The following is a 7,251-nucleotide window of genomic DNA, read 5'->3' as shown; positions in this document are numbered from 1 at the left end:
TCATAACTCAAATATTCTCCTCCACGATCAGATCGTAGAAACTTTATTTTCTTGTTACGATGATTTTCAACTTCACTCTGAAATTCTTTGAACTTTTCAAACGTTTCAGACTTATGTTTCATTAAGTAGATATACCCATATCTGCTTAAGTCATCAGTGAAGGTGAGAAAATAACGATATCCGCCACGAGCCTCAATATTCATCGGACCACATACATCTGTATGTATGATTTCCAACAAATCTGTTGCTCTCTCCATAGAACCAGAGAACGGTGTTTTAGTAATCTTGCCCATGAGGCACGGTTCGCAAGTACCAAGTGATTCATAATCAAGTGGTTCCAAAAGTCCATCAGTATGGAGTTTCTTCATGCGCTTTACACCGATATGACCTAAACGGCAGTGCCACAAATAAGTTGCACTATCATTATCAACTCTGCATCTTTTGGCTTCAACATTATGAATATGTGTATCCCTACTATCGAGATTCATCAAAAATAGACCACTCTTCAAGGGTGCATGACCATAAAAGATATTACTCATATAAATAGAATAACCATTATTCTCTAATTTAAATGAATAACCGTCTCGCATCAAACAAGATCCAGATATAATGTTCATGCTCAACGCTGGCACCAAATAACAATTATTTAGGTCTAAAACTAATCCCGAAGGTAGATGTAGAGGTAGCGTGCCGACCACGATCACATCGACTTTGGAACCATTTCCCACGCGCATCATTACCTCGTCCTTTGCTAGTGTTCGCTTAATCCGTAGTCCCTGTTTTGAGTTGCAAATATTAGCAACAGAACCAGTATCAAATACCCAGGTGCTACTGCGAGCTCTAGTAAGGTACACATCAATAACATGTATATCACATATACCTTTGTTCACCTTGCCATCCTTCTTATCCGCCAAATACTTGGGACAATTCCGCTTCCAGTGTCCAGTCTGCTTGCAGTAGAAGCACTCAGTTTCAGGCTTAGGTCCAGATTTGGGTTTCTTCTCTTGAGCAGCAACTTGTTTGCTGTTCTTCTTGAAGTTCCCCTTCTTCTTCTCTTTGCCCTTTTTCTTGAAACTGACGGTCTTATTGACCATCAACACTTGATGCTCATTCTTGATTTCTACCTCCGCAGCCTTTAGCATTGCGAAGAGCTCGGGAATCGTCTTATCCATCCCTTGCATGTTATAGTTCATCACGAAGCTCTTGTAGCTTGGTGGCAGTGATTGAAGAACTCTATCAATGACACTATCAACAGGAAGATTAACTCCCAGTTGAGTCAAGTGATTATGATACTCAGACATTTTGAGTATATGTTCACTGACAGAACTATTCTCCTCCATCTTGCAGCTATAGAACTTATTGGAGACTTCATATCTCTCAATCCGGGCATTTGCTTGAAATATTAACTTCAACTCCTGAAACATCTCATATGCTCCATGACGTTCAAAACATCGTTGAAGACCCGGTTCTAAGCCGTAAAGCATGGCACACTGAACTATCGAGTAGTCATCAGCTTTGCTCTGCCAGACGTTCATAACATTTGGTGTTGCTCCTGCAGCAGGCTTGGCACTTAGCGGTGCTTCCAGGACGTAACTCTTCTGTGCAGCAATGAGGATAATCCTCAAGTTACGGACCCAGTCCGTGTAATTGCTACCATCATCTTTCAACTTTGCTTTCTCAAGGAACGCATTAAAATTCAACGGAACAACAGCACGAGCCATCTATCTACAATCAACATGAACAAGCAAGATACTATCAGGTACTAAGTTCATGATAAATTTAAGTTCAATTAATCATATTACTTAAGAACTCCCACTTAGAAAAAACATCCCTCTAATCTTCTAAGTGATCACGTGATCCAAATCAACTAAACCATAACCGATCATCACGTGAAATGGAGTAGTTTTCAATGATGAACATCAATATGTTGATCATATCTACTATATGATTCACGCTCGACCTTTCGGTCTCAGTGTTCCGAGGCCATATCTGCATATGCTAGGCTCGTCAAGTTTAACGTGAGTATTCTGCATGTGCAAAACTGGCTTGCACCCATTGTAGATGGACGTAGAGCTTATCACACCCGATCATCACGTGGTGTCTGGGCACGACGAACTTTGGCAACGGTGCATACTTAGGAAGAACACTTTTATCTTGAAATTTAGTGAGAGATCATCTTATAATGCTACCGTCAATCAAAGCAAGATAAGATGCATAAAAGATAAACATCACATGCAATCAATATAAGTGATATGATATGGCCATCATCATCTTGTGCTTGTGATCTCCATCTCCGAAGCACCGTCATGATCACCATCGTCACCGGCGCGACACCTTGATCTCCATCGTAGCATCGTTGTCAACTCGCCAATCTTATGCTTCCATGACTATCGCTACCGCTTAGTGACAAAGTAAAGCATTACAACGCGATTGCATTGCATACAATAAAGCGACAACCATATGGCTCCTGCCAGTTGCCGATAACTCGGTTACAAAACATGATCATCTCATACAATAAAATTTAGCATCATGTCTTGACCATATCACATCACAACATGCCCTGCAAAAACAAGTTAGGCGTCCTCTACTTTGTTGTTGCAAGTTTTACGTGGCTGCTACGGGCTTAAGCAAGAACCAATCTTACATACGCATCAAAACCACAACGATAGTTTGTCAAGTTGGTGCTGTTTTAACCTTTGCAAGGACCGGGCGTAGCCACACTCGGTTCAACTAAAGTTGGAGAAAACTGACACCCACCAGCCACCTGTGTGCAAAGCACGACGGTACAACCAGTCTCGCGTAAGCGTACGCGTAATGTCGGTCCGGGCCGCTTCATCCAACAATACCGCCGAACCAAAGTATGACATGCTGGTAAGCAGTATGACTTATATCGCCCACAACTCACTTGTGTTCTACTCGTGCATATAACATCAAACCATAAAACCTAGGCTCTGATACCACTGTTGGGGAACGTAGTAATTTCAAAAAATTTCCTACGCACACGCAAGATCATGGTGATGCATAGCAACCAGAGGGGGGAGTGTTGTCTACGTACCCTTGTAGACCGAAGCGGAAGCGTTGATGCAACATAGAGGAAGTAGTCGTACGTCTTCCCGGTCCAACCGATCCAAGCACCGTTACTCCGGCACCTCCGAGTTCTTAGCACACGTTCAGCTCGATGATGCTCCCCGGGCTCTGATCCAGCAAAGCTTCGGGGAGGAGTTTCGTCAGCACGACGGCGTGGTGATGATCTTGATGTTCAACCGTCGCAGGGCTTCGCCTAAGCACCACTACAATATGACCGAGGTGTAATATCATGGAGGGGGACACCGCACACGGCTAAGGAACGATCACGAAGATCAACTTGTGTGTCCTAGGGTGTCCCCCTGCCCCCGTATATAAAGGAGCAAGGGGGGAGGTCGGCTGGCCCTATGGGGCGCGCCAAAGGGAGGGGGGAGTCCTCCTCCTAGTGGGAGTAGGACTCCCCTTTCCTAGTCTAACTAGGAAGAAAGAGGGGGAAGGAAAGAAAGGGAGAGGGAGAGGGAAAGAGGGGCCGCACCCCCCCTCCCTAGTCCAATTCGGACTCCCCATGGGGGGGGGGGCGCCACCTCCTGGGCTGCTGCCCTCTCTCTCCCCTTAGGCCCACTAAGGCCCAATACTTCCCCGGGGGTTCCGGTAACCCCTCCGGCACTCCGGTTTTCTCCGAAATCACCCGGAACACTTCCGGTGTCCGAATATAGTCGTCCAATATATCAATCTTTATGTCTCTACCATTTCGAGACTCCTCGTCATGTCTGTGATCACATCTGGGACTCCGAACAACCTTCGGTACATCAAAATACATAAACTCATAATGAAACTGTCATTGAACGTTAAGCGTGCGGACCCTACGGGTTCGAGAACTATGTAGACATGACTGAGACACCTTTTCGGTCAATAACCAATAGCGGAACCTAGATGCTCATATTGGTTCCTACATATTCTACGAAGATCTTTATCGGTCGAACTGTAATGGCAACATACGTTATTCCCTTTGTCCATTGGTATGTTACTTGCCGAGATTCGATCGTCGGTATCTTCATACCTAGTTCAATCTTGTTACCGGAAAGCCTCTTTATTCGTTCCGTAATACATCATCTTGTAACTAACTCATTAGTCACTTTGCTTGCAAGGCTTCTTATGATGTGCATTACCGAGAGGGCCCAGAGATGCCTCTACGATACTCGGAGTGACAAATCCTAATCTCGATCTATGCCAACCCAACAAACACCTTCGGATATACCTGTAGAGCATCTTTATAATCACTCAGTTACGTTGTGACGTTTGATAGCACACAAGGTATTCCTCTGGTATCCGGGAGTTGCATAATCTCATAGTTGAAAAAATATGTATTTGACATGAAGAAAGCAATAGCAATAAAACTGAACGATCAATATGCTAAGCTAACGGATGGGTCTTGTCCATCACATCATTCTTCTAATGATGTGACCTCGTGCATTAAATGACAACACATGTCTATGGTTAAGAAATTTAACCATCTTTGATAAACGAGCTAGTCTAGTAGAGGCTTACTAGGAACACAGTGTTTTGTCTATGTATCCACACATGTATCAAGTTTCCGGTTAATATAATCCTAGCATGAATAATAAACATTTATCACGATATAAGAAAATATAAAATAACAACTTTATTATTGCCTCTAGGGCATATTTCCTTCATAGCTAGGGCAAGAAGTTACAAGAACAAATACATTAAACAAATAAGTTTTACAAGGTAAATTACATATGAACTATGTTGCATACTACAATTAGACACGATCAACTATATTTACGTACTTTAAGTAGCATTAGTTGGACATAATTCAAATGATACAGAAGTCGATAGTGTGTGTAAAAGCGTCACAGACACCTCTAAATTCACTCGGGACTTCCAGTGCGGACAAAGCATATCATCGTAGTGCGGAACTATCAATTCTCACGATTGACTGGTTCCTCACAATCTCCGCGTCTTTTAGAGCTTGGTGGCACATACCTGACCTCCACCATCAAGGCCTCCTGGATATCCTCTCAGCCTGCAGGAGGAGCTGGCCTGAGGACTCGGCTCAACTTTTTCCTTTTTAGTCATCATTAGGGGATCTTTTAGTGGAGGTGGCCTGATTGTGTACACCCTTTTTTGTGGGTGATCTAATGTACACCCCCTACCACGAGTGGTACATCTACATGGCAGATTAGTAAAAAAAAATCCATGACCTACTACACAAGGGAAAAAATACCTACAAGAAATTTGCCATTGTACACTACAAAGAGCCTCCATATAAAAAGAAATTTGCCATTGTACACTACAAAGAGCCTTCATATAAAAATAAATTTGCCATGTTTCAGGAAAAAAATCAAATACCCGCAGGAAATCGCCATGGTTCAAGAAAAAAAATACCTACAAACAAGAAATTTATGATGGTCCATTACAAAAAGAAAAATACCTACATGAATAGCTGCCATGGTTCAATATAGGAGAAAATACCTAAATGCAAAATTTACATAGTAATGTATAAGGAAAAAAGCTGCAGGCGCTTGCCATGATACACTGAAAAAACTACATGAAAATTGCCATGATACAAGGAAAAATGCTACGTAGGAATAAGTGCCGTACTCTAGGGCAATTTCAATGATAAATGTTATCTAGATCATTGCAAATTTAGAAAAAGATTATACTTGTTACATGGCAAAAATTAGGATTTATGCTCTCTAAAACAATGCCATTATTTTTGGTAATTTCTAAATGGGTACATGGCAAAAAAAATCTAGGATTTGTGTTTATGAAAATATGGCAACTTAAAAAAATGGCCACAAGAAAAATTTAGGGATTTTTTTTTGGGATAAAACATGTTTTCCATATAATGGTATATTATCTAAAGTCATGGAAACTATAAAAAAATATTTTAAATTCCAAAAAAAACATGGCAACTTAAATTTTTTTCTGTACATAATGGAAAGTATAAGTAAAATGAATGTTAAAATAGAAAGTAACCATGTACAAGCATCTTGAAATTGCGTGAAATTTGACAAGGAAGAACATGTGAGGTGACACCCGAACCAAACAATCATGTGAGGATGTGTTGGCATAAATTGCTACCACGACCATCATCGACGAGTCTTGGCGCACAGGTCATAAGGCCCGTCGACTTCTGGCCATCTAACAAGCCATCTTTGTTCCCCATCTTCTACCCCATCCCAGCACAAAGCAAACACCCAGGAACACCTTCTTGCCATGTTAAAAATGCCATGTCTATTTAAAATCTACTGGCATGATAAAAAGTTGCTAGGAGAATACACACTTCTTGCCCTGTTATAAAAAAGCCAACTGTGACGTTTATACTAAAATTCACATACATAGTCCCAACTCCCACTGGAACCACTCAAATTGTATGTAACACCACAATCCTTGCTTTAAAACAACTAAATGAAGGGGAATCGCTGGTTCAGAACACCGCAAAATCCTGCAACCATGCTAGAAACACAACTAAAATGGCGGCGTGCACCTCCTCGTCGCAACACAGACACATATATGCACATCACAACGCTAGTGGCCTCTTACTCTCTTCGAGCAAAAGGGGCAAATGGAAGACGACTCGTACCTCGCTGGCATGGATGACGAGGAGCAACTACGACGATGATGTAGATAGCGCTGACGCACGTACGAATTTCAACAGTCAGAGCCTTATGGACGCCACACTAGGAAGATGTGCATCTGTGGGGAGGAGGCAGCCCTGCGACAGAGCCAACCACACCAAAGGATGGAGAGGTCGCCACATCGTGCCGGGCACCAGTGAGGAGTGGCAGGGTACGGACCAGATCTTGAGCTCGTGGAAGAGACGTGGAACCGAAGCTACTGCGTGCGAAATGAAGAGCGATGTGGTTTAGTCGCCGCCTAGCCGCTTAATTTGGGGGATAAATGAATAGATGATGACATAAGCGAGTTAACCAGGGTAAAAAAAGCGAAAGTGTTCACGCTTGAATTCAAGGGGGCAAACAATTAAGCCGTGTGTTTGCCATGCTGTCCCGTCGAGATCCGTGTCCGGCATCCGACGGTCGTCGCCGCGTCGCGCCAACGACGATCCGGTCTAGTTGTTTAAATTTTACCAAATTATATGACCAACAAGGTTAATTTGAGAAGCACAATTAATTTTGGAGAAAGGCCCCCCAAACTCCAGCGAAATCCAACAGAGCCCCACCAACCCCCCTCCCAACTGAT

The sequence above is a fragment of the Triticum aestivum genome, chromosome 7A (genome assembly GCF_018294505.1).
Source record: "Triticum aestivum cultivar Chinese Spring chromosome 7A, IWGSC CS RefSeq v2.1, whole genome shotgun sequence".
Taxonomy (NCBI): Eukaryota; Viridiplantae; Streptophyta; class Magnoliopsida; order Poales; family Poaceae; genus Triticum; species Triticum aestivum.
Note: the sequence above shows the minus strand (reverse complement) of the source record.